Here is a 20712-nt window from a genome sequence, read left to right as displayed (position 1 = left end):
GATTTTAAGAAACATTAGTATTTACCAATTGAAATTTAATCACTAATTAAATACATATTTTAAGTACTCGAAAAAATTATATGAACCTAGCCCAGAGAAAAAATTTATCACATTAAAAAATATGCAAAACAAAAATTACTGCGGAAATTCCAAAGATTCTCTAAGATCAAAGTAAATCAATTTAGCCTTATAAATAATTCAACGTGGAGAATTGTTAGAAACGTACTATTATATATTCTCGTTTATGTAAGCACTGATCGGCGTCTTACGTCAGAAACCTGTGATTAGTTTGATAAAAAAATAGATCCGGCATCGTCGAACCAGCTCCAGATATTTTAACATAAAATTAATTATAAATCTGGCAGCGGCGCTCTAACTGAGCGGTGGCTGTGCTTTCCGTATGGAAAGAAGCAATTCGAATTCAATTTAACATCCCACCACCGTTGCGTTCACCTCAGTGATCCTTAAAAAGCAAAACACAAACAAAACCCCAGGCAAATAGTGGCCGTTTAGTAAAAAAAGACGGAGACCGAAGCCTTTGTCCAGGCCGAAGACAAGGGAGCCTTCAGCTTTTTTACGCCAACCATTTTCTAGCAGGTTTTCTCGCAACCACGTGGACTGAGCTTTACACCTGCCGTAAAGCATTGCGCCAGAAAAAGACGGCGAACCGTGTCTTTGAGATGGAAAGAGACGAATGACCCGAGGAAAGAGACTTCCTTATACGACTAATGATAAACCAAACGAGATGAAATAAGAGCAACAGAGAGAAATATATCAAAATACACGGTAAGAAAAGGGATGCAGAGGCCGATCTAAAAAGAGAATAAAAGAGACCGGCCATTTTAGACCGCAGTGAATGCGAGCGAGATGGACGTTGAATATTTCTGTTTTTTTTGTGACCACAACTAATTTGGAAATAAATATAAATGTTTTGTATACAGAGCGAGGTTTACGGAGTAATACTTCTATTGATTTGGAAAATACAATGTGTAAAATTTGCATAGGACCGTCATTTCAGACACTTTGTATTTCAGAAGTGTAGCAATTACAAAACTAGCCGAATTCACGTCTTAGAATGTAAACTAAAGATATTTCTCTAAAGGCTAACTTGGAAACAAAACGGGAGTGCCTCTCAATAATAAATAACTTAAGAAACTGCAGCTTATGAACAATCGTACATTAAACGTGCACTTTACATGGCAAATAATGACATTTTATTGAAGTTTGAACAGAGAAAATAACGAGCATTCCGCAAAATTTTATTACTTAAGATAAAAAGAACACGGAGAGTGATGAAATCGCTGAAAAATGTGGTTATTGATGTACAGTGAGATAAGATACAGGAATCATAAAAATAAAACTTTCAAAATGATAAAAAATTAACAAATTTTCATCATCAATAATATATACTTGATATTCGTACAATCAAATGTAGATATACGAGTACGTATTTTTTTCTTTGTGAGATTTTAGTATAAACAATTGATGCCAAGAACTTGATAATTACATAACTGCGTACATAACAGTTTAACGGGAATAGATTTAATTTTTATATATGTTATGTTTTTTCACTGAAATATTCATTCAATATTAGCCTGGACTGGTATCTGAAGCGGAGGGCTGATCACCTTCCTTCATGCGTAAAACGATCAAGATAACACTTCGTTTATATAAAGCAGTACCCTATGCACCATTAGGGTGTGGATAAGGGTTTTATAATTTATTAATTTTTATTATTATATGTTTTATTGTATTTCAATAAAAAATCCTAAATTCAAGTGAAATTTAAAAATAAATAAATAATAGGCAAAAGCAGAACTAAAATAAACTGAATGGAGTCAAAATGCGATCGCTCAGAGGAATGTGCGGCAAAACGATGTATGATAGTTGTTCAAATGGTCAAATAAGGAAATAATGCAATGCTGAGAAAACAGAATTAATTATATCAAATGTGGGTTGAGATGATTTGGGCTTGTGAATCGAATGAGTTAAGAAAGGACAGTTAAACCAATTTATGAGACGAATATGGTAATAGAAGTAGAAGAAGACCAAGTAAATCTTGGTATGATCAGTTATTATAAATACATGAAGGTGGTCAGGTCAGGAGTCGTAATAGTCGTCGGGTTTGTATGAGGAAATGCATTAATATGGAAGAGGCCAAGATTTTTAGCTAAGACAGATCGAAGTGGCGTTCTGTTCTCTCTGGCTACCCCTGAGGGGAGTCGGCGTGATAGTTAGTGATTTAGTAAGTAATAATTTATAAACGTATGTATATTTAAGTACTGCCTTTAAGGTAGGCTGCAAAATGATACCTCCCGATCATTCAGTTAATGACTATTGTTGGTTTTAGCTAACTAGATTGCGACCATATTGAAATACTTTCTAATCGAAATGCCCGTCTTATTTTGGCAATAATTTAAGAAGCCAATAACAGTCTATGGCGAGTGGTGAACCACAGTATTTTTATTGCGTAGTTGCAAATTTCTGTTAGCCAACATCTACGGTCCAAAAAACTTATTGCGAACTTTCCATGTACGTACCAAAGACTGAAATACCGCAAGACTATTCGCGAAATGTGCCATTATGGTAAGTTAGTGGGTGACTGGACAAAATGCCTCAAATTGCCTCCGATTCCCATTTCTTTTAATGACACAAGAAAGGCGAGCATTTGAGAGTTCTCGGAAGTCCATTTTTAGAGTGTGGGAATTCGAGAATCATTGAGAGACCGGAATAAAATCTGAGATGCCGATAAAATTTAATTAAACAGATGTAGAAAGCAGAGATATTGTAATTATTTAGGAAAACTTCAATATTTTGGTTTCTCTAATATAGTGTTTCTAATAATAAGATAATTTAATCAGTAATATGTATTTTGTTGGTATCAAATGGTTGAAAGAAAAGGGATATCATTTTATATTTATCATTGACGTAATAAGGGGAAAGCAATTTTGAGATTTTTCTTGAAATGATACGCAGGAAAAACTAATTAGGTGCCACTGCTCTTATGCATGGTAGTGAAGCATTTAATTAGCCAAAAAAGGATGTAAGTAGACGACTGAATGTCAGGCAAAACGATGTACAATATATGTTCAAATGGTGAAAGAATGCAAAGCTAGGATAAGAATTATTGATAAAACTAAGATAAAGTTGTATTGAGAAGGTTTGAACATGTAGAAAGAATGGGCGAGAAAAGAACAGTAAAACATATTTTTGAGATGAATGTGATTAGAAATATTAGCAGAGAAAGATCGAAAAAAACTTGACTTGATGTGATCAATAATTTGAAATACTTGAAAGTGCTCTGATCACAAGTCGGAAAAAACAGCCTATATTTATTATGAAATGCATGAATATGGAATTGAAAATGTGACTACATCGTACAATGCTACGCATTCCATGGACCGATATGGTCAGCAACGCAAATGTGCTCCAAAGACCACGCAAAGCCAATTGCTGACTGATATCAAAGTCCGGAAGGTATCTTATCTGCGGCATGTCCTTAGAGGAGAGAAGTACGAGCTATTGCACCTAATCATGAAAGGCAAATAGACGGTCGACGAGGTTTGGGCAGGAGACAGAGGCTTCGGAATATACGAGATCGTACAGGGATTAGATCAGTTGAAGCCCTGTTTAGAGCTGCCCAATACAGAGATACATACTCTTAAGCGATAGTCGACAAGCGAAGACCTGATATGACAACATGAAGAATTAGAAAAGAAGAAAACTGAACCTTTACATACCGCTCACTCCTTTCAACAACGTCATATATCAAAAATCAGAAATTTTCAGTTGTGCATGTTTTCACAATGCCCAGAAAATGTACTATATCCCAGCAAAAGCGGCATATTTTTAACATAATATTTACCCGCTACAGGGCAGAAAGTGTTGTTTTTGCATTTTGAAGAAAAGGTATTGTTTAATTATTTCTTAAAATATCCTAAATATTTTTCAAATGGAGAAAAAACATTCAGGTGTTACATAAAACGGTCTGTTGCACAGTAAAAAGTTCAATAAGTGGCTTGATATTTATTTTTAATACATTTTATTGTATTCTTAAACTTTAAAAACGATCTCTTGAAAAATCAAGTTTTCTGATATTTGACGTCGTTGAAAGGAGTGAGCGATATGTACGTATGTAGTTGTATGCGAACATACGGAAAAGTAAGATAAAGATCGTGCAGTATAAACGTAAATGCACTAAAAAAATTAAACATTGCATCAAAGACAAATATTTTAAATTGTAAGGCATTAATTAAGCAAGCATATCAAAGCAGGTAGAAGTCGAAATAAAACACTTAAGTCAAATAAAGTCAGACAAATTAATTACGCAAATTCTATTGCTTATCTCTCACTGTTGCCTGTGTGTGACTGCTAAGATTTATGCAGAGTAGCGAGGTAAACAAAGACTTTTTATGTAGCTGATTTTCTATACGGCCGATTCTTTGAATCTGATAGATTAGTTGCTGTTCTCCACTGTGTGCAAAGTGCCAGCAACGTTAAAATAATTAGCTAACCTCAGTAATGACGTCATGCAACGTGGGCTACGGATATTGACGAAGTATGTAAATCTGTAGTTCTTCAAGGTGGTATGGACATGTGGAGCGAATGGATAACGAGAGAATGACTAAGAAAATATATTATTTATTGAATCGGCATTAACTTAGTGGAATGGCATTTTAATTATTTATTAAAAATTAAACACTTGAATATACCACTTGTAAGTTTTATTTATATATACGACTAGTTTCGAAAACTTACAGATGTTTTCATCTTCTGGTAAAAATTAAAACTCTTGCCTGATATGCTTCTTAGAGTTATCATTTCTGACATACTAAGCGTAAATATATTAATATCCACTGAATGAAAGTTAAAATAAAACTGTGATAAAAAACTAACTAACCATCACCCTGCTTTCCCGCAGGGGTAGGCAGAGAGAATAGAGCGCCACACCACTCTGTCTTTGCAACCATTATTCGCCTCTTCCACGTTCATGCATCTCCTCATACATACCAGACGATTATTACGATTCCTGACCCGGCCGCTTTCATGTATTTTACATACTTGATTGTGTGAAGTTTTCCTCGGTCTTCCTCTGCTTTTTTCCAACTACATTCGCCTCATAAATTTGGACTCCCTATATAATTAGACCTAACCTAACCTGACCAATGTGTGATACAAATGATGTAATTAATGTATTATGTTCAATCTTATAAATCATGTTAGTTTATAAGGAAAACAACTGAACTCACAAAATCCAAAAGAATGTCGTTTTTCACAAACAGTAATCGTATGGCCAACCTACGCAAAATCGAGAAAACCAGTAGCCATCTTGTTATTAAGAAAACTTACATGGATCTCAAATCAGCCAAGTAAGGCTATTTTAACGTATTGGTACTAAAATAACGATATCTGCAATAGCGCACCTATTTAAGACAATAACACTTGTTAATAAATTAACCCCTTAAATGCTGCGTTTTACAATATCGGCACGACACTGTTTTTGAGTGTTATGTGCTTGTATATAGACAAAGTCATAAAACTACTTCTCGTAAGCTATTCTGATAACAATTTAACAGTCGTCATTATGTAGGGAACACTTGTCTCTATATCACTAAAATATTTTTAGTTGAAAAAACAACCACAATTTTTTTATACGTTATTTTCTCCAAAAATATGATACATTTCTTCACGATCACAATTTCATATTTCTTTTCATACGAAAAATACATTTTTATGCAGGTAAATTACTGGATTTAAATGTTTTTATATGATAGATAATTGAGAGAATTTAAAGTCAAAAGAAAGTCTAATAAAAAGTAAGAATTCATCATAAATGGTTTTACTTTATTCTTAATTTTATCTACAAGTATGTATCTTAAACGATATTTTCCATACACTTAACACATACAATTAAAATGTATCTATAAATGACACAATTTGATATTGTACTGAAAAAATAATCATGTTTATTTCTTCACCATAACTTTTTTTCTTAAAAAAAAATTGAGGTATGTATTAACACATTGTTTTTCCGGGGGTTTTTTCATCAACCCCGACCCTAATTAGTATACTTATTAGGGTCGTATACCAATCACATGTAACCACAAACTCAATCCCGTTCTGTATAATGTTTATTTGGCGTATCGTGCTCTACCAAAAGTAAGCAAATAGAACGCTGATAAGCGTCTCCTGCTCTCTACCAACAGTACGAAAGAGACGCTTTACAGCGTTTCCCGCAAATAATGTGTAATGTACACATTAATACATTTCCATAAAAAAACTTATATTATCCATACTTCATTTTTTTGTTTAAGAAATTTGAAAAATAAATTGGTGTACTTGAAGGGTTAAGACAATACACTTGTCAATAAATTAATAAACGATTACGGCCACAGCATCCCACGGATTTTCTTTTACAAGCGACGTTCAACCGATGACTGGCAGTATGTAAATGAAAATTTGTTTTAAATTGAAGATAGCGATGTTTGGATATGTCGCTTCTTAATAAGTGTTCCGAGAAACGTTACTTCGCATTAAAACGTTGGCACATTGCATATGTAAATATAACCAGATATGACCGAATATTAATAATATCTGCATATTATTTATATGTGGGTAAAGAAGGACATTTTAAATTAAAGGCGTTTTATACAGAGAAATTTTAAAGAACGTTTAGGATTTAGCATTTTAAAGAATTTATATACAAGACATTTCAACGAATTGAAAAAAAATGTATTTATAATTTACTATCCTAACTCTAGACACACTTATGGATGTACTCTCAAATATACAATTCAGTACGCGAGCGGTTGCGCGAGAAGCCACACGTGTGTTTGCGCACATTTTGTTTTATTATAGAATATATATTGTTTTTTTTTTAAAGTGTTTTTTTTTTATATTTGTTTATAAAAAAAACCTACCTTTTGATAACTCTGTTCTTTTCAGAACCATATACTTATTTCGAAAAGAAACTTAATTTTTCAAAACAAAAACGGTATTTAAGGAATAAAATCAATTGCGTTAAATGTTACTTGGGTTTAAAGAAAATTAAGTTGTGGTCCATCGATTATCCCGCCTTAAAAAAATGGATATCGCATTGATTAATATGACAATTCAATGAATCAAACCGTTTTTTTCTGAATATATAATACACAAATAAATAAAATATTAAGAAGTTAGAAATATATAATATAAAAAAGCTATTCATAAATGGATAATGGAAGAAATCTGAAATAGATCTCGTTATTCGGCCATGTCGTATTTCATTGCATGCCACAGATAATCTTCTTTTATATAATTTATACAAGTATAAGAAGGAATATCACAGAATTAAATGCATTTAAAGATCGCTAAAATGACAAATTTTAAATAAAATTTAACCGGAATCACATTTCAATTCATTTTAAAATTTGTATGCAAATGTTTATTTTACAAGTCTATAATGTTATGACGTGTAATGACGGCAACTTAAGTAGTTGATGTCGTTTTTGCAAACATGCAATTAAATGTTTTTTTCTTCTACAAATTATGATTTTAGTACCAGGAAAACAGCATAAATAGAATAATTTTAAAAATATCGATTTAAAAATAATGAATGAGAAACATAATGATTAAAAACGTAGAGAATAAATTGTTGAAGTTTTTAGAAAAAAATAAAAACCTGTTTTACATGTTTAAAATTATATATTTTGTATATACAATATATTGTAGATGTTTTGTTACAATTTTGTTAATAATAATAATAATAAAACCCTTATCCGCACCCCAATGGTGCATAGGGCACTGCTTCATATAAACGCAGTGTTATCTTGATCGTTTACACATGAAGGAAAGGTGATCAGCCCTCCGCTTCAGGTACCAGTCCAGGGTAATATTGAATAAATATTAGAGTGAAAAATCACTTATATTTATTTGACCCCCACTGGGAATCGAACCCGGGACCTTCAGAACGGTAGCCGAGCGTGCTGACCATTACACTACGGAGGCGGACAATAAGATCATGTTTAATAACGGTGTTAATAAGATCATGTTTAATTCAGCTTATCGTCGCAGTCTTCTTATATTAATTATTTACCTGCATTAAAAAACAACATATCTTTAGATATAATATCATTTATATAAATAAAAATGTTCGTTTATTCAGAATGTTAAATCTCCTAAACCTATCCACCGATTGCATTGAAATTTTTAGACAACATTGCAATCGATATTATCGTTCTCTTTTTTTTTTACATGACTGAGCCACAGCATCATGTGGCCGGATATGGTTACTTAAAAATATAAAGTTTAATATTATATTTGAGGCATCAGGAAAACGAAATGTTTTCAAGTTTAAAATAAAAATATTATTACATATTGAAATATCGACAATTACATATAAAGACATTGCAACTCGCTACGTTGTAGTATATCATAGAAAAAAGTGAAGCATACAGTTGACAAAAAATATGAAAATAGTCTGAATGCGTTTGAAATGCGATCTCTCAGTCGAATGTGCAACAAAATGATGTTAGAATGGTGAAATAAGAAATAATAGATTTTTATCATCCGACATCATCGTAACGACGAAACCCGATCACTGATCAAATAAAATACATGTGAAAAAAACTACGTAGTTATAATTATAAAACGCAGTTCCACCAAATTATAAAAATTATTAATGTAATTCGTAAAAGTAATATACCGAAAAAAACAAGGCATGATCAAGTGTATCAAATACTTGAGAGCGGTCAGGTTAGGAGTTGGAAAAATCAGATGATGTATGAGGAGATGCATGAATGTAGAAGAGGCAAAGATTGTTTGCAAAGACAGAATGGTTTAATGTTCTAGTTTGTTTATTCATTTATTTATTGATTTGGCGTTCATTTTGTAGAACTCCCTTTTAATTTATGAATTATACATTCCTCATTATATATATTCCCCATACATTATACCACACTTACTATAACCATTACCTATTAAGCACCTAGCCTTACATTTAACTATTGGTTTCTCCCATAATTATTACTGTCCAAGTTATATATATCTGATAAGACTAATTATTACTTGAGCACCTATAATTTTATAGCCATTGTAACATATATTGTTCGCCTCCGTAGTGTAATGGTCAGCATGCTCGGCTACCGTTCTGGAGGTCCCGGGTTCGATTCCCAAGGGGGTAAAATAAATATTAGTGATTTTTTCACTCTCATATTTATTCAATATTACCCTGGACTGGTACCTGAAGCGGAGGGCTGATCACCTTTCCTTCATGTGTAAACGATCAAGATAACACTGCGTTCATATGACGCAGTGCCCTATGCACCATTGAGGTGCGGATAAGGGCTTTATTATTTTATTAACATATATAAGGACCCTCAGTCCATTTGATCTTCACAGTATTTTGATAATGCCATTACATGGCGAAACAATTGTCACAAATTTGATTTTGTTTAGTTTTTGGGATCCAACTCTCCACCCAAGTATCCACCCTTCTTTCTGAACCTAATCCTAGAATTGCAGTCATATTTTTAAAAATGATAAAGCTAAACGTATTTAAACTATGAAATTTTGTAATAATTGTCAGAATTTATTTTGTTTGTAAGAAAAAATAATAATTGAAACATCTTTTCACTGGGTGACTGCCAAATAAAATAAAATAAAAAATAAAATACAATTTATTTCTCGAATATTTTTCGCAGATATTTTGTGGCCCCTTTTTGATAAACTATAACCTAACCATGAGTATTTCAATGTTTTATAATTGGTACACAAACCCTGAGGATGACAAGGTTCTTGTCAAAACCGGTTGGAAAAAGTGTACCAATAAAAAGTGGTTAAATCAAAGTTATTTTATTTCATAAAATACAATTTAGTTTACTCTAAAAATCAGCGATTGATTTTAATATTTAAACAATTGTTTATTTATGTAGGATTATAAAATATAGCTCTTAGTTTTTACTTTCATGTGAAGATTTGTCTAGTTTAGGGTTAAGGCAATATTAGCATAGGAGCGTGGTTAGTTTACTTTGGGCGGGTGCTGGCGAGGGCGGGCGTGGGCGGCCTTGTCTCATGTAATGATCCCGATATGAGAGCAAAACTGTTTCTACTGAAATGATGACACGTCATTGCTCCACACTCCATCTACCGCTACTGCTACTTAGATCTGAATCTAGAGTAGATCGCGTCATTCGGCCATGTCGTATTTTATTGCACGTCATAAACAATTTTCTTTTATAATTAAAATGTTAAAAAATTAGTCCCTAACCGTCAAAATATTTTTAATATTGTTTAGTAGATAGAGTTTTAGTATTAATCAGTCTTGATAAAGAAGCGGTTAGCTTCAAAACCGGTAGACATGATAATTAAGTTAAAATAAAATATTTCTAGTGATTTTAAAACAGAGTTACATTTTATTAAAATTAAACTAATTTATTTAAATTTAATTATTTTATTGAGTTACATTTTAATTATCAATTAAAAAATCCCAATGTTAGTGATTCAAATATAAATAATATAAATTTTCTTTTATTTTATTTATTGTTTCGGCATTTACTTTGTGGTAAGACATGTTCAAATGATTAAAAAAACACTCGTTTTTATACTTGAGTTTTTTAATGACCACTAGTTTCGGAAGTTAAACTTCCATCGTCAGGTCTGAATAAAAAGTTATTATTCAGACCTGACGATGGAAGTTTAGCTTCCGAAACAAGTAGTCATTAATAAACTCAAGTGGTTTAAAAACAAGTGTTTCCTTAATAATTTTCTTTTATACAGATTTATAAGTACGTAATGCAAAATGTTAGCTCGGTACAAGAAAATTCAGTGAGGGTATATTATTGTATTTCGAACTCATTATTCGCCTCTTCTAGATTATTCCGACTCTTAACCTGAATGCTTTCAAGTATTTGGCATACTTGATCATGCGAAATTTTTCTCTCTGTTCCTATGCATCTATTTCCAACTACATTCGCCTCATAAATTTCTCGCCTATAAACATGGAATCAACGAAAGAAGACAACCTACTAACTAACCATCACCCTGCTTCTCCGCAGGGATAGGCAGAGAGAACAGAACGCCATTCCAATCATTTGCAAACAATCTTCGCCTCTTCCACATCCTTGGCATCTCCCTATACCTATCCGCCGATTATTCCGATTCTTGAACTTACCACTTTCAAGTATTTGAAATAATTGATTAAACGAAGTTTTCCTCAGATTTCCTCTGCTTCTATTACCAACCACATTCACTCCATAAATTTGTTTTACAGGTTTTAATATTACCTGAAACGCAAAAGTGACCCTCGCCTTCATGTAAGTAACGATCAAGATCACTCTATGTGCCCTTTGTGCTTTATCCTCACCCAATGGTGCCCTGTGCACCATTGGGTGAGGATAATGCCTAAAAGCCACTTGACGAATATCATATTTTTTACTTAACAGAAAGAATTTGAATGTTCAAATAAAGATTTTCATCACTCAAAATCATTTTTTATTATTTAGTAACAGAGTTATTAAAAAAACAAAATAGGGTGATTAGTTTTGCGCCACCCTAAATCTGTTTGATGGTGTGATTAATTTTGTGCCACCCTGTATAATGCCTACATAGAAAGCACATATGCTCTTGCCAATAATGTTCACCTTATAATTTGTATGTAGTTAGAGCCGAGCTCATACATAAATCTCCAGTCTCCATACCGAAAGGAAGCATCGTATGAATACGTTCAACAATGATAATTTATTGTCATCACGGATTTCTATATTAATTGGCACCTCCCGCCCACTGGAGATAAAATAATAAATTTATGTCTGCGAGAATTGCTCAGTATGTATAATTAAATCAATCACATGCCTTGTACATAGCGTTATTATTGTGTGCTGTATCGACTTTTATAGGTATACCGCTTCCGTGGCTCTAAAGTTGTGTCGTGTCAATTATTTAGACAACTTTAATTAAATTTATAATAGCAATGACATAAATTCCAATCAAGTGTTTATTCGCTGGTTTTATTAAGCGTAAATGATACTGAAATCGATCCAAAAATTATATATGTAACACATTCTTCTCCTTTTTGGTGCAGGCCTTTTTGTATTTTTTTTTAGATAGGAATTTCATTTATTTATTGATCTGGCCTTTAATTTGTAAGACTCCATTTAAATTTATGTATTAATTTTAAATTTTTAAATCAAACGAAGATTTTTTGAGTATAATAAGTTGTATTATATTAAAACTTAGTAGACTCAAAAAATCTGTGTTTGATTTAAAAATTAATACATAAATTGCATTTATTATTTACCTTGATTATTACGTACAAGGTTTATACATCATTAAATGGATTTTTGTTTCTTTTAACTAAATAAATATGTTTTTATTTAAATCTCTGTTGGGGACAGGAGGGATAATCTAGTATGGGCCAATCAGGATTTTCTCATTGCTGGAAGGAAACCACGTAAAACTGTGCAGGCCTTCTGGCCTGTTTTTAATAGGGCTCAGCCTCTTGCGATGTCGATTTCCATCTGTCAATCCATTTATTTTGTGATCTGCTTTGGAGATGACCGTGCAGTGCATTGTGGAGTAGTCTGGATGGTTCCATTCTCCTAACATGCGCATAACATTCAGAGTTCTTCGCTGCCTTCCCCACCAAACAACATCTTCAATCTCGCATATTTCTCTTATCCTGGTGTTCCTTATTCTATGTCGTAGGTTCTTGCCAGATATGCTCTAAAGACTCTTCATTTCTGACATTCTTAGCGGGTTGTTTGTTATTGTGGTGTCCGCTCTGCATTCGATATATCGCTCACTCCTTTCAACAACGTCATATATCAAAAATCGACAATTTTCAGTTGTGCATGTTTTCGGAATGCCCAGAAAATGTACTATATACCAGCAAATGCGGCATATTTTTAACTCAATATTTACCCGCTACAGGGCAGAAAGTATTGTTTTTGCATTTTGAAGAAAATGTAGCGTTTAATTATTTTTTTTAAATATACTAAATATTTTTCAAATGGAGAAAAAACACTCAGGTTTTACCTAAAAAGATCTATTGCACAGTAAAATGTTCAATAAGTGGCTTGATATGTATTTTTAATACATTTGATTATATTTTTAAACTTTAAAAACTATCTCCTGAAAAATCAAGTTTTTTGATATATGACGTTGTTGAAAGGATTGAGCGATATGCAAAAAAAATACATACCAATACATTTTATTAGTTTCATATGAGAGATGAAAGATGAATGTGTGGCAAATCGATAGATGATAGATGTTCAAATGGTGATATATGTACAAGGAAAGAATGCCAGGCACTAGATAAGTCTAGAATTTTCACTCAAGGAATTACAGTAAAATATAGTCTGATTAATACTGACCATCACACCGTTTCTTCGCAGGGGTAGACAAAGAGAATAGAAAGCCACACTTTGTATTTACAGACATTCTTCGCCTCTTCCATACTCATGCATCTCATCCCTACCTATTATTCCGACTCCTGACCTAACCACATTTAACTTATCACAAACCAGTATTTAAAATATTTGTTCATATTTAGTTTTCTTTGGTCTTTTCCGCTTAGTATTTCCAACTACATTCGCCTCATATATTTTTCACCCATTCGTTCCACATGTCCAAAACCATCTCAAAATTCCTTTAGTAATTTTATCTATTATGATAGCATTCTTTACTTATTTCACCATTCGAACATTTATCATACATGGTTTTACCGCACATTTAATATTTTGCCAACTCCATGCTACACTTCCATACATTTAAGAAACCAAAAGATTGTATTTTGAAAACATGTAATTAAAATTCCTCTGGTTAATACGATAATACTTATCTCAGCCGTGCATTCTTTCCGTATTTCACTTTTCGAATATATTATCATACACAGTTTTGCGGCGCATTCGTCTGAGTGATCGCATTTCGAGTGCATTCATCTTTCTTTTGTCAACTCCATGTTTCTCTTCCACACATTAGAGAAACCATAAGATATTATTTATTGATTCGGCATTAAATTCGTGGCATAACATGTTGACAACTTAAAAAAAAACACTTGTATAATATCACTTAATGAGTTTTATTTCATTACACACGACTAGTTTCGAAAACTACAGATGTTTTTATCTAGAGGTAAAAAGTAAAACTCCTCTTTTTAGTTTTACTTTTCACCTGTACACGAAAACATTTATAGTTTTCGAAACTAGTCGTGTGTAATGAAATAAAATCATCATGTGGTATTTTACTTTTAAGTATTTATCTTTTTGGAGTGATTTTTTCACTCTTTTATTCATTCAATATTACCTTGGACTGGTACCGGAAGCGGAGGGCTGATCACCTTTCCTTCATGTGTTAACGATCAAGATGACACTGCGTTTATATGATGCAGTGCCCTATGTACCATTGGGGTGCGGATAAGGGTTTGAAAGAAATTTATCTTTTTTGAAAATTAACCATAAGATTGTATTTTCAAAATAATTCAAATATCTCTGGTTTATACATACTATTTTGTTTTAGCAGACATTCGTCTAAGTGATCATATTTTGACTATATTCATCTTTCTTCTGCTAACTCCATGCATCGCCTTCACAAATTTCTCTAGCATTTAAATAAGATGAGAATATAAAAGGGTACTGAAGACAGGAGTATAATTGAAATTTTAAATAACGAGATTAAAAGTTGGTTTTCTTACCTTTCAGTGAACGATTTCTACGTGTGGATGAATACAATACACAATACACTTGATCCGTCATGTGGATATGTTCACAGGTGATTGACACTAGCAACAGGGAGCAAACCCTTGCATTGTTGTGCACTCACAATCCACGCGACAATGCACCCTCTTTTTTTTTCAAATCACGACACAGGTAGACAAAAAAGGCGTAGAAATGTTTATTGTTAGTTTTACTCCTAACCACAGCTTCCAATATGAACGCGCATTATGCGAAATACCCGGAACACAAAATAAACAATGTGCAAAGAAAATGTATTCATAAGAATGTAATGTAACCACACTAAACACAAAGTTTTAATTAAAAATGGTTTTTAGATTCAAAACATCTATTTGTTTACTTTGCACGCGGATAATTTTAATCCCATTCGCCTCGGGACACTGATAAGAGAGTGTTAAACATCAACACAGATAAAACCACTGTTTCGGAGCAATTTTAAACGAACAGAAGTGAGCCGAGATCTGGCAATGCATCGAATCTTGTCTATCGGTAGCGTTATTTTCACAGAAGCTTTCGATCGAAAGTTTCACACAGCACTCACACAGACGGAGGCAGTCGCGCCGGCCGATGGGACGCCTCCAAACTAACAAAACAAGCGGATAAAACGAAAATAAACTTTGATTTCCCGCCCAAAGCGTGAAAAAATTCGCACATTTGTCTATTGTTTTCACAGTTTCGCGGCAAACTTGGTAGGTGTTCCTTTTACGAGATTCGCGCATGCGCGCGTGCACCAAACGCGCAGGTCGAGCGGGTACTGATGGAAGCCGCGGTCGGTTCTGCGCGGCTCGAGTCGCGCGTCCAGTAGGCGGGCCGCGAACAACAAAGACAAAAGTAATATATTATTTCTAGTATTGATTTCTTGGAGCAGGTATGTCTCTTTTTACTCGCGAGTGGCGGCACTATTGATGTGATACTTGGCGCAGGTAGTGTTGGCGGGTTCGAGCGGTAGTTCCAACTACCGCCGCCCGGCAGCAACGCGCGCTCCCGTCGGAATGTATGCCACGCACAGCGGAGCGCGAGGGAAATGAAATAAAAGCCTTTTCAGTAGGTACCCGGACGGAATTAACTGCTGGTAGATCTATATTTTTTTCAGTATTTAACATTTTTATATTTTTACATCTTAACATAGACCTTCGATACGTCGTAGGCTGGTTTAAATCTGGCTGATAATCTACATATATCGACTCTGCCAAAAGCGCGGCCCGTCGATGGACAATACCACATTCTTGTGAATGAAAATTTTCTGTATTTTCTCAAATTGAATTTCTCACAGATTGACATCTCTACAAAGATGAAGAAGAGTATGGAAGTCTGTGTATTTACAGGGATTACGATCTGTCGTAGGCTGGTTTTAATCTGTCTTTTAATCGATATATCGACTCTGATATAGTCACAAAAGTGTGGCCCATCGATAAATAATAACAAAAAAAGAATTCATGTTTTTTTTTCAATTTTTTAAAATAAGTACGTTTATTATAAAATGCCCTTTATTTGAATAATTACAAATGTTCTCCATCAATACCTGAATAAATATGTAATAAAATCCGTCAATTTTTGAGAAAAATGTTGTTTATTTTGAACAAACCTAATAAAACGACCATTTTTGCAACAAAATAATCTTCAGCATTTTCAATTATTATGACGCTTATACCTTGGTCAGTTATTTTAATTACAAAAATTTAGGTGTGTCCAAATCCTCGTTCACAAATCTGGGTAAATTAGAGTAGTATGGTTTTCATGTTTACAAAGTGATCACTTAAACCAGTCTTTGACAGATCGTAAGGCTTGTACCCTGACTTTCATATTCTCTTATCATCTTTGTTGAGATATCAAAACAAAATTATTAATCAAAATAATATCAAACAATAAAATCATGTCCAAAATATTTTGAGTATGTCAACTAATAAATAAATATTTGAAATGCTTTTAATTGGTCAGGTAGGGAGTCGCAATAATCTGCGATTATGTATGAGGAGATGCATGAATATGGAAGAAGCTATTATTGTTTTATAAAGAGTGGTGTGGCATTCTATTCTCTCTGCCTACCAGTGATGGTTAGTTATTTAGTTTAAGTTTCATTTAAATGAACTCACAATTGTATTTGTTACGATAGATGGGCAGTTCTAGCTCCAGAATGTTCCATTGATAAGTGGATGAAGGAAGGATGGATAATGAAGGAGATTCATGAATGTGGAAGAGGTGAATATTGTGTGCAATGACAGAGAGGTGTGGCGTTATATTTAGTTCTTCAGAATATCTGATATTTTCGAAAGTATTTATTTAATTTTACTTATTTATTTACGGCATTACTGCCTTTTAAAAAAATATATGAATAATGTGTTTTTAACATATGTAGTAATTAATACAAATAATATATGTATTCAAATTCAAACCCTTATCCGCACCCTATGGTGCATAGGGCACTGCATCATTTAAACGCAGTGTTATCTTGATCATTAATACATGAAGGAAAGGTGATCAGCCCTCCGCTTCAGGTACCAGTCCAGGGAATTGAATAAATATTACAGTGAAAAAATCACTAATATTTATTTGACCCCCCCTGGGAATCGAACCCGGAACCTCCAGTATGGTAGTCGAGCGTGCTGACCATTACACTACGGAGGCGGACAATATATGTATAAATATAAAAATATTACAAAGAAAATAATAATAAGTGATCCGGTATATAATAAAAATAATAAAAATGAAAAAAGAAAAAAATATGTACACATAATAAAAAAATACAAAACATGGTGAAAAAAAATAAATTAAAATATTTGGTACAAATTAGGGAAGCTAATAATCACAATACAATTCATTGCAAGAGATCCGAAAAGAGGTGTTTAAATTTTGACTTAAAAACATTAATTTATGTACTAAAAATATACAATATATTATGTGTTTTCATATATTTTTCTTTATTTTTATCATTAATGAGTAGCAGTTCTAGAATATTCTATTGACGGATGGATTGATAAAGAATTAGTAAACAAATTTACCCAAAAATATCTTGCTTGAAGTCGTTTCGGATATCTACCTAAGAATTCAGATATTCTGTTATCGATTAGATGAGTCATTCGATATCTTCGGCATTAAATCTTGTAATATTTCTCTGCGAAGGTAATTGAACCTCTCAAAATTCCTATGCCGTGGTCTCGTCTCGATCTTACGCGTGCCTCGTGGTAATAAGGGAGGTTTAAACTTTACAATCTTGTTTCTCTGCATACCTTGCGTTTGTGAATAGAGAGTACTGAGGTAGTTTGTTTGTCTACGTCATTTCTTTAATTGTTATTTTAACTTAAATTACTTCATTTTTAATTAATATTTTACTCAGTAAATATCACTATTTCTTACAAGAAATAGGTGTAATTCCTTGGTAAAACATCAATTAAAAATGGATAGATTTTACCACAAAATGAAATGAAATCACTTCATTAAAAAATAACGTTATATTTCATATTAAACAATTCAACCATAGACGTCGTAAAAAAGAAGCACAAGGAGGATCTTTTCTTTTGAAGTCTATAAAAATGTTAAGTGTAGGTTAAATGTTACATGTGTATAGAGTGATCACTCAAACCAGACTACGACAGGTCGTAAGCCCTAATGTCGTATGGCCTAACTTTCATATTCTTTTCTCCAATGTTTAGATGTCAATATAAAAATATTAAATAATACAATATATGATGCCCAAATGCAGCAAATGCAGGAACATGATTTTTTATTAACCGCATAATTTAAGTAGCTATTTTATTTACAAAATATTAAGTGTGCCAGTATTGTTTTTTTTTTATTATTTTAAAGTATTTTTAAGCCTGCTGAGGGTTCCTTTAAATTTAGTTGACTTAATAAATCGCTTTGTGTGTGTCCAAATACTTGTTCACAAATATAGGTCTTTTTGTGGTCTCCCACTGGGAGTTATTTAAACATTTTGACACCTCAACATAGATGAAGAAGAATATGGAAGTCTATGGAAGAATATAAGTATTTAGGATGTCGAAATCCTTGTTCACAAATTTGGTTCAAAATCTACACTCAGTTATTTTGTATTTGACATCTCAACAAAGATGAAGAAAAATATGGAAGTCTGGGTATTTACAGGGCTTATAATCTGTCAATCCAGATTACCAGTCAGGACTCTAAACTGTTTCAGGTAACACAAATATGTTAACAAGGATTTCAACACCGAAAATGTGGTGACCTATTTTACCAAACCAATGGAGGACTTTAGTATATATTATATCATACACTGATGCAATATGTGATAAATTTGTATACTTTTAGGATTATCGAGATGAGATCACCACGTGATATGATTAGAATCGAATCCCAGGTGATCCATGGGATTATATGGGATGTTCCCTTATATGAGTGGCTGATGGAGTGGCTGAAAATGTCATTTGGCGTTCAAGTGGCATGTTGTAATATCGCTCAATTTATTGTATTATTCATTATACTGGGTCCAAGGTCCAATAAATAATACAAGTGCTCCTATGGGTGATTAAAAAAAATCCTAACCTCCAAGTGACTCAGAAATATAGCTACGGCTTATGTAACAACGCTTATCATGACCCTACTCAGGCTTCAACTTTGAATGTTTAAAGCCTATGCCTACTCGTGAGTGGATTTACTTTTATGTTTGAAGTTACTTTAATTTCATGTACCTAATTCATGAGTGAAAATTCTAGGCAAAAACACTCGCTATCTCGCTAGAGGCGTGAGTTTATACATGTCATTGATTCTACGTTAGCAGTGAAGTTACTTAGGGGTATGATTTTAATTTTTTATTTTACTTAGGAAGTGAATTTACTTATGTACTTAAGAACGTCATAAATAAAAAAAACTTGATTTTTCAGGAAAACGTTTTTAATGTATAAAAATATAATACAATGTATTAAACATAAATATCAAGCCACTTATTGAACTTTTTACTATGCAACATATCTTTTTAGGTAAAACCTGGAGGTTTTTTCTCCATTTGAAAAATATTTAGTATATTTAAAAAAATAATTAAACAATACCTTTTATTCAAAATACAAAAACATCACTTTCTGCCCTGTTGCGGGTAAATATTAAGTTAAGAATATGCTTCTTTTGCTGGGATATAGCACGTTTTCTGGGCATTTCAAAAACATGCACAACTGAAACTTGACGATTTTTTAATTATGACATTCTTGAAAGGAGTGAGCGATATATATAACATACTAACAATACGCCTAATAATACCATATACTTAACATATCACTACACTAGTTAACTTAATAACTAACTAGTGTCCGGGTGCTGGGGGTTGGAATGATCTGGTTCGTCGGGGTGGGCGGCAGTTTCAGGTATGTTCATTATTTGAAAGTGTAGTGGAAGTGCCTATGGGTGATTTGCAAGCGCTTCAGATGAAATAACGCCACGAAATTCTCCACGATTCGTAGGCGCGTGGAGATAGACTCTCATCCGAGTGATTTTGCAAGGATTACGGGGTTGCCACATAAAATAAAATTAGAAATAAATCAAAATAATTTTGAAAAACATATTAAAAAGTAGCTTCTTGAGACGGGACAAGAGAGCTGCCGAAAGTTGGTCACCTCCCTTAACCAAAGTATTATGTTGCATATTTGCGGTTTCTTTTTGTGCTAACCATACTTATCTTGCTAACAAAACATAATTTTTATTTTACATTTTAATATTTATATTGTATTAATGTGGTGTCAAATGTTTTGACCAATATCACTAGTCTGTTTTTGGTGGGATGGAAGATATTGCTTTTAGCAATTAGCCCGCGAATGCACTTATTTTTTTCTGTTCATGAAGCTTAAATACATACATTATTTAAAAATCACATTTTCATTATCATTAATTTGCAGTTGCACACGAGTAATATCGTAATCAGAGGCGCGCACAGAGAATTAATTGGGAAAGGTAGTAGAGGTATGTAGTAAGGTAAGCTGGTACTACTAACTGGGGTAGGCAGTAGAGGTAGGTAGTAAGGTAAGCTGGTACTACTTAGTAA

General features: G+C 33.0%; 1 protein-coding gene across 1 annotated transcript in view; it reads right to left on the bottom strand.

The window, feature by feature from the left end:
- The window catches only part of LOC148308313 (uncharacterized), a 102856-nt gene extending 87382 nt beyond the window's left edge, over window positions 1-15474 (bottom strand). Inside the window, exon 1 of the mRNA XM_088261961.1 lies at window positions 14669-15474. The gene's annotated coding sequence lies outside the window, so the exon portion shown is untranslated. The remainder of the gene's footprint in view (window positions 1-14668) is intronic.
- Window positions 15475-20712: the final 5238 nt, after the last annotated feature.

Source organism: Brachycentrus maculatus, unplaced genomic scaffold (assembly GCF_059751285.1).
Source record: "Brachycentrus maculatus isolate JH-2025_06_01 unplaced genomic scaffold, ASM5975128v1 h1tg000170l, whole genome shotgun sequence".
Lineage (NCBI taxonomy): Eukaryota > Metazoa > Arthropoda > Insecta > Trichoptera > Brachycentridae > Brachycentrus > Brachycentrus maculatus.
Note: the sequence above shows the minus strand (reverse complement) of the source record. Positions and strands in the feature narration are given on the sequence as shown.